Consider the following 9,159-nt stretch of genomic DNA (forward strand, 5'->3'; position numbering starts at 1 on the left):
CCTGATAGCTAAAGGCTTCTCAGTGTACTTTAGGAAAATCTAGGAACAACAAGTAAGCCTGCACTCTGAGAGCACTCTCTTTCGGGTCAAAATGTTACTGTTAGGTTTTGAGGATGTTATGTAAATGTGTAATTAAGGGCTATATGTGAGTAGAGGGACTTTTAATTTGGTTCCTGATATTACAGAAAGCAAGGAGAAGACAGTACAGACAATGACGTGGTTTTCTTGGTCCCTGTGCCACTTTCAGGATTCTTGCCAACTTGTGGGATGTGCTGTTATGGTTAACAAGAGAAAACAGCATCAGCAGGCTTCTGCAGTTGGCTTTGGCCTCTTTCAGCAGGATAGAGACACCATGCCACAAAGTAAAAATGTTTAGGGAATGGTTTGAGGAGCACAACAACAAGTCTGAGGTGTTTTCGAGCATCTGTGGGATTTGTCGGCGATATAAGTCAGATCTATGGAGGCCCTATCTTGCAACGTATGGGAATTAAAGGATCTGTTGCTAAAATCTTGGTGCCAGATACCAGCACATTCTCTTTAAATTTAATCAGACATAAAATATCAAAGAAAAAACTGAATCATGCTGGGTACTAAAAAAATCCAAGTATAGAAAACAAAAATTTCGCTTACTTGTGGTCTGTAACAGTTGTTTGCTTTTAATTGCTTGTAGTTTTTTAATGTATTTACTGAAAACTTGTTTTAAAAAAGTTTATATATTAAAACTCACACAGAGTGTTCAGCCACAGGCGGTCAGATCTCTCGCTGTTGACGGCGTTGCTGGCAACACAGCGGTACCAGCCAGTGTGGTTGCGGTTGACATTGGTCATGTTGATGATGCTGCTGTTGCCCAGTGCGAAGGTTGTGGCGTTACCATTGTAGGTTTCATAGTGCCAGGTGTACTGGATCGGTTCAGTCCCATTTTCCACACTGCAGCGCATCCACATTGAAGATCCTTCCACTGGAGAAGCATTACTCATCAGGATGTAAGGCTTACTGACAGGCACTGTGTTTAAGACAAAATCATACATGCAGGTCTGTTGAAGAAGAATATTGTCACATTTTTGACTAAAAATATGGATTATATGTTAACCTCTGGTATGTAAGCTTTAGTCAAATCCAGGTTCAAACCTAAGAAAGGGGCCAAAGACTTCATAATATTTGTCCCAAAGTTTTTCTCAACCAGTATAATTTTGTTCTTGGTTTGACCAGACAACATCTGTAATGGCCTGCTCATATATTAAAATGCAGATTTAATAGGAAATATAAAGCATGTTTACAAACTGGTAAAATAAATTCTTTTGGTCTCTATGGATACAGTAGTTTCTCTATTCATGACAGCTGTCCTGTTTTCCTGTCTTCCTCTCTTCCCCCCAAACTGTCGATGCAGATGCCCGACCCTTAGTAACCCTGTTTCTGCTTGAGGCTTCTTCCTGTTAAATGGGAGTTTTCCCTTCCCACTGTCGCCAAAGCGCTTGCTCATAGGGGGTCATATGATTGTTGGAGTTTTCTCTGCTTTCTTTGTATTATTGTAGTATCTATCTTACAATGTAAAGCACTTTCAGACAACTCTTGTTGTGATATGGTGCTTTATAAATAAAACTAAATTGAATTCGTGTGGTTGAGCAAATTCGTATGATGAGCATTTGTTATAACGAAGCATCACTCAGATAAACGTGACATATTTTAACTTATTCTATGTAACATCCTGAATTAGAAAATATAATTTCAAATAAATGAATAATGGCATTTACGTTTTATTCCTTCCATTAAAAAGGTCTAAAACATGTCTGGATTTGTACATGAAGTTGTCACAATTCAAAGGCTTAAAATTTTAAGGATCCTTTAAAAACTTTGTGCAATGTTTGTGTAGAAGTGATAACATGGTTCTCAGATTAAGTAAGCTGAACATCACTCGCACCGACCCAGTGTGAGGCTGCAGGTCTTGGATTGAACCAGAAGTGGGTGCCTGGCATAGCAGGTGTAAGGTTTCCCGCTGTGGGCTGTCCCGTACGGAAGGATCAGGATGTTGGAGTTTTCTTTTCCACCCCTGCTCTGGCCCGCAGGTCCCTCCCACCACACCAAGGCTTTAGGGAACCCTCCTTCCCAGGAGCAGGACATCATGAAGTACTGTTTGTCATCAGTCACGTCAACAAAACACACTGGCTCTGCAGGGGGAATATCTGATGGAGGATAAATCAAATGAGTGATGTTGAAAGTGTATAATCTTCACATTTACTCTCATTTGTTTAACTTTCTGTTGTTCTTTGTTGACATTTCTGCACCCACATGTGCGTGTGCTGCACTGTGTCGACTGTTTCAGGGCAGGATGGGAGCCCACGCACGTAAACAAGCTGTTATTAGAAGTCGGGCCTCCAGAGGGCAGCGAGATTGCAGTGCTGATGAGGATTGTAGTGCTGGAGGCTGAACTTGTTTGCTGGGGTGTGTTGAACTGATCTTGTATCAGGTCTCCAGTCCAGTGGAGGGAAGGTGAGGGGAATCCACCAGGCCAGGAACACAGCAGCCGCAGAGAGGTGTGATTCAGAGCCGGCTCCACAGAACAGGACGGGGAGCCATCTGGGGGGTCTGTGGGGGATAACATATGAAGTTAGAAGTTGGTAGGATATTCATGAACAAGAAAGATGAAAATAAAAGTTGTTTGTAGTGTTTTATTAAAAATGTGAAATTGTAATTTTAATGACATTGTAGTGTTTTATAATCCTGGTAAATGCAGTACAGCGATGGAACAGCTCAGGTCAGTGCAGCATACAAGGATTGACAGAGGAGTAAGATGATTAATAGCATGGTCACGAGGTCAGAGGTCACACTCACAGTAGACAGTCAGGCTGATGGTGTTATTGGAGCTGGTGTTGAGGTAGGTGTTCTGTGCCAAACAGGTGTAGTCGCCAGTGTGCATACGGAGGATCTTGGTGATGGTGAACTTCTGCCCAGTATAGACCTGGGAGCTGTTGTAGAACCAGACGTACTGACTGGCTGGATTGGACTGGGCCTGACACAGCAAGGAAACAGCCTCCGTCTCCAGAGCTGTGTAACCCCGCCTGGTCATAGTGTACGGAGTCACGTCTATCTGAGGAATGTCTGGTCCAACTGAGGAGAAAGAATATGAACGCAAATCAAGAAATAAGGGACACAGGCGTGTTATGTGCCTGTGAAACAAAGAAATATTTGTTTTATGCGACAGAAAGCAAACTAACTCTAACTTGATCCATCATTAACTACCAGCTTTATCAACAAGGAAAGCTTCAAGCCCAAGCCCACATAACACAGGCGTGTTAAATGCAGATTACAGAAAGCTAATAAGAAATCCAGTTTAAAGTAGGACTCTTACTTAGTTTTACCTTAGCAGTTGAGACATACAGCAGCTAAATTAACCCTAATATGCATAATTCCCTAAAAATTCAGATAATTGCATAATTTTTGTACTGTGATCAGCATTTTTTGAATTTGGGGATAAAAGCCAAATTCTTAACAGGGCATTACTTTTTTTTTTAGATGGAAACAATACAGAAGTAAATAAATTTAACTGAAAAATGCTCAAAACACCTTCAGTGCATTAAGTTTTTACATACTGATACTTTCTTTTAATTGTTAAATGAAGAAATGAATAACGAATGAAGAAATAGGTCTGCCTGATCTAATTATACTCACAGAGGATGTCCAGCCATAGACGTTTGGAGCTCTCGCTGTTGACGGCGTTGCTGGCCACACAGCGGTACCAACCGGTGTGATTGCGGTTAACGTTGGTCATGTTAATAATGCTGCTGTTGCCCATTTCAAAGGTTGTGGCGTTACCATTGTAGGTTTCATAGTGCCACACATACAGGATCGGTCCAGTCCCATTTTCCACACTGCAGTTCATCCACACTGTAGATCCTTCCACTGGAGGAGCATCGTTCACGAGGAGGTAAGGCTTGCTGACAGGCACTGTGGTTAAGATAAAGTTACACACGTGAAGGTATGTTTACCGTCTTCACTGAAAATGAGTCACAGTGTTCAATAAATAACACAATCTTCAGCTTCGAAGAGGCTTTGATATCAGTTAATCTTCCCAAGGCTCCTCCCCCTCAGTACCAAGGACCTCATTTTTGCACTTATAGCCCAGTCACAAACATCACACCCTTCAACTCCATTATATACTTTATCACACCATTTTTGATTGTTAATGCACTCTGGCTGTTGTCTTTCTTCTGTCAGGAATGCTTGATGGCATGTTTAAGAGAACGTGTCAGATTCTAACATATTTCAGAGTCTCCATCTGCACCTCACTGCCTGGGACCTGGGCCTGTTTTTGTGTCTTCCGATGTAGTCACAAGGCCAACAGCAACTCCTTCTCTGTCTGTTTAATCTGTGCTTGTAGTAGTAGAGACCTGAGACAAGTACAACAAACAAGATAACTGCTGCATGCACAAGGAGGAGGATCTGGTCTTTGCCTGCAAAGACAAACAGCCTGGCTCACAGTTACCTTCTTGGTAATTTTCTGAGCAACCAAATACATAAGCTCTCCTCTTGTATCGCTCTAGTGGAAACCACGTTTCCACTGCAAGTCTCTTTGGAAACTTCTTTGAAAAACATCTTTCACTACGTTGAGCAGCAAAGCGAAATACTGCCATTGATGGCTAGTAGCTTGAATCAAGAATCACTGATCACAGCAGGTGACACTGACAAGCATCTTGGAATTTATGGCAGGCTGTGTTGACCAACTGAGCTCCAAAACTGTGTGTAGGGTGATATGAAAAAAGGGCCCACACCTGTGTGGACATCAAGGTGTCACTTTATGCCTTCACTTTCTTGGCCTCCACATTTGGAGTACTATTCTCTCTTTCGTGACTCTTGGTTAATGCTGTCTTTATATGTACATATTTATAGAATTAAAATTATGTCCATTAACTATTGTTTTTAAAGTTTGGTCAACAAATAGGGCACCAAGATGAAAGATGGCCCAAAGGTTTTTTGTTTCTCCAAGATTATTTCGCAACTGCTTCAAATATTAGTTTCTATAAAGCCGCTGAAGTTTTTCACCTTGTGCAGACCAGCTCTTTTTTGCCGTGATCTGAGAGTGTTTAGGAAGAACATTGTTTCTGAGGGGAGTTCTTACCTCGAACAGTCAGATGGACATAGTAGTAGTAGACTTTGGCCTCCTGTGCTATGTCATAGAAGGCCTGGCAGGTGAATAAGCCATGTGATGCCAGAGGGAGCTTCTCGATCTGTAAAGCTGAGCTGTTTGAGATGACTGTTGGTTGGCCGAGTGTCTCAGCCAACTTCTGGGTCTTTATTCCTTGACCCACATTATACACCACAGCCTTTATTGCTTCAGTGCCGGGTTTGGTGAAGCTCCATATATACATGTCAGGCACGGTGGTACCACACTCCAGGGTCACCGCGTTGTCCACCACCCCATACACACTGGTGTCCTGGTACACCACCTCCCCTTTATGATTGATCTGCACATCTGGAGGAGGCAGAGGATACAATGGCCAATGTGTGTGGGTACAATGTGTGTGGGTCCATAAAATAATGGACCCACACACAAACACTTTGTTTGTGGGTGTCTGTTAAGCAACAGGAGACGGTGGTGTCATATGCCCGGTCAGTGTTCGGTTGCAGGATTGATTACACAGTCAGTTTCAGAGGCAGTGTAATGTTATAAAAAGCAATTCTAATATTTTTTTTAATGCCAGATTCAGTTTTTCAAACACATTTTCTTTCTTCTTTGTTTTTAATTTCATCTGCAAGGTTCTGTATATCATCATTTGATCCATGTGAGACAAATACAAACAGATTTGTCCATTTTTCTGTTTAAAAAAACAGTACAAAAGTCTCGAATTTTTTTGAGCATAACGAATTTTGAAATGTGACAGAGAGTAAAAAAATACCATAGAAATTGTAATAAGTCTTTACTAGTTTGTCTGTTATGCAATAATTCCAACAGAATTGCAGGTACTGAAGTACCTACTTAGGTGATGTTATAATAATCAGTGTCTGATGTTATGTAGACAATAACAATAAAAGTGTAAATTAATCCACGGACACTGGAAAACTCTTACCATTTGCCCCCAAAGTGACCAGACTGGTAGTTAGAAACAGAACAGCCAGTTCTAGCAGTGGTGCCACCATGGTATCATGATGATCTTGAGTCCAACAACTTCTTTACTCCAAAAAAATGTGTTTGAGATTGAAAGGTGAATATTTCGTGGCCCTGAAAATAGCACGTTATTGCCTGCCCTCAGGTGCCTGAGGCTTTCATCGTTCTGTCTTTCTGATGCACGAGTTTCTCGGGGAATCCAGTTGCAGAGACTGACTTCACAAGACTGAGAGCAGGAAGGGACGGAGGATCGGTAAACTGATTTAGACCGAAGTATTAATGGGTTTTTCCTTTCTCTCTGCCCGTCTTTGTTTCTCCTGCTGGTTTAGAATATCAGTTATACCAAAATCATCTATTATGCAAGACATATGCATGAGTGGATGGGTTAGCCTTTCACCCAACTACTCATACAGCCAAGGCTGCACTGGATGAAGCTGACATTCCTCTACACGTCTTTCACATGTGAAAATCTCACAGAGGTTTTACTGTAATGAAATCCTTTTTTTTTCATATTCATAGAGTGCAGTTTTTCTTTTATTTTCTTACATCATCCTCTTCAAGCTGTGACCAAAGTGGGAATGCTGATCAATGTTATCAACAGTCATTTTCATATAGCCTCGCAGAGGATGCACTCAAAGCTCAGGGATAAAAAAAAAAAAAGGGGGGGGATTAAAAGAGATTAATATCTTCTTATATTTTCTTTGTCCTTTGTTTTTCTTTTAGTGTCAGCTTAAATACAAAAATATCTTGTGCAAAAAAACAAGAGGTTTTAATGATTTAGTAGGCGAGGATCTCAGCAAAAATATTCATTTGTATAGTCAAAGTAAGATCAAACAATGTTTTTTTTTATTGTATCTTTGTTTTGTTAGGTAAACAGTGAAATCAAAGGCTTCAGATTTCTTCATCGGATCATATGAGGAGCAAATGGGAAGCTCAACCTGTACTGATGGGATTAGTGTGGAAATTGATTTAGATATCTGGAATCTTGCAGTCATTTGCCGTGTTTCCTCGTAGCATGGTCTTTATCATTGCACATACCAAGATGTATATTTCCAGTTAATAAAAAACTGATCCTGCATGTATGCACGGTCTTGGGGTCCATTTTTCCTAATCCTTCTTTTTAAAGAAAGTTTTTATCTTTGTAGAGGAGCAGGAGGGACTTTTAGGTAGCATGTAATGTGAGATGAGATCAGTTTTAGCTTCAGTTCATCAAATCCCAACAAGATATTAAGGTTCATAATAAATCAGAAAATGAAACCAAAAGAAAATAATCTGAGCCTGGTGCCACTCAGAGCAGTTTTGTTTTATGGAAGTACAACGTATGCATTTATATACTTATTGTCTGAAAGCTTAATAGTAAATCTGAGCAGACTTATGCAGAGGAACAAGGCGTTCCCTTGGTACAATCAGAAACTGATTACAATATTCATCAACTTTAAAGCCCAGCGGCGGCAGCAGCAGACTCAAGAGTGAGTCGATGCACTCGCTTTCACTATAAAAACTGCACATTTGAAAGTAGCAGCTGACAAGGAGAGAGAGGGAGCTATGAGCCAGACATCCATAATAGATCTGTTTTTTTTTAACATCTAGATTGTAAATATAATGGCAATTATAATCTTCTGGGAAATAACATTAAATCAAAACACACAAATTAAGCATTAAAAAATGTTTTAATTAACATGGTTTAGGTAGTCAGTCAGTTAATAATAGTTAATGATACCAGTGTCAGAATGGTGAAGATTTAAGTGATTTAAGTATTCATGTTTAAAGCTGTAACATTGATGTTTTTACTAAGCTAATATCCTGTTCCTTTCAGTGCTAAGCCTTGTTGGCCCAAATCCACATTTTAAATAAACAGGACTTCAGCATTAGGAAGCTAAAGTGTCATTTCTGGTTGTTCTTACAATTAGTGGGGCTGACACTTCTTGATCCCGCTGTTAATCTGCTTCTTTTGCACATTGAAATAATTAGCTAAATCCCTGAGGGATTTAAATCACAGAGTAAGTGCATAGTTGTGTACATGGGAGAGTTTGTTTGTGTGTGAAACTATCACACACAAACAAATTCAGTTACCCTTTCAGCATTGACAGGTTAAATTTTAATAACTTTTTATTCAGTCTCACTAGTTAAAAAGTAAATTGGTCACTAATGTTAGAGAGATTTTTTTTTATCCAAAATGAAAGAAAGCCATTGCAGACTTCAGTGTTTGCAACACAATTATTTAAATGGGCCGCCTACTTACAGAAACTTGATTAGGTAGATCTGTTCTATTGGTTAACTCAAAGATCTAATCAGCCAATCACATGGCAGCAACTCACTGAATTTGGGCATGTAGACACTGTCGAGATGACCTGCATTACAATGGAGTTGTAGGGTGAATAAAGTGACTTTGAACGTGGCACGTTTATTGGCTAGATGGACTGTTCTAAATATTTTAAGAAACTGCTGATCTTCCCGCACAACCATCTTTCTGTTTTACAGAGAATGACTAGAAAAAGAGAAAACATCCAGTGAGCAGCTGTTCTCCGAATGAAAATGCCTTATTGATGCCAGAGGTCAGAGGAGAAAGGCCTGACTGGTTTGAGCTGATAGGAAGGCAAGAGTAACTTTAATAACCACTTGTTACAGCCAAGGTATGCAGAAGAGCGTCTCAGACTCACCAAACTGGACTACTGAAAATTTGAAAGATGTTGCCCGGTCAGAAGGGTCTCAGATGGTAGGGTCAGAGTTTAGTGTAGATAACGTAAAAGCATGAATCCATCCTGGATTTTATTAATGACTCAGACTGGTGGTGTGATGGTGGGGGATTTTTCTTTTTGGGCTCTTAAGTGCCAACTGAGCATTCTTAAAACACCACAGGTTGTCTTTATAACCACAGTGTACCCATCGTCTTGAGGCTCCTGATTCCAGCAGGATAACACACCATTATTAGATTAATTAATTAAATAGAGTAGCTTTGGGATGGGTTGGAACCGGATATTCCCATCCTGGACCTGCAGCAAATCTGCAGCAACTGTGTGATGCTGCCATGTCGGTATTAACCAAAATCTCTGAGGAGT

The sequence above is a fragment of the Simochromis diagramma genome, unplaced genomic scaffold, assembly GCF_900408965.1.
Source record: "Simochromis diagramma unplaced genomic scaffold, fSimDia1.1 OVJJ01000216.1, whole genome shotgun sequence".
NCBI lineage: Eukaryota > Metazoa > Chordata > Actinopteri > Cichliformes > Cichlidae > Simochromis > Simochromis diagramma.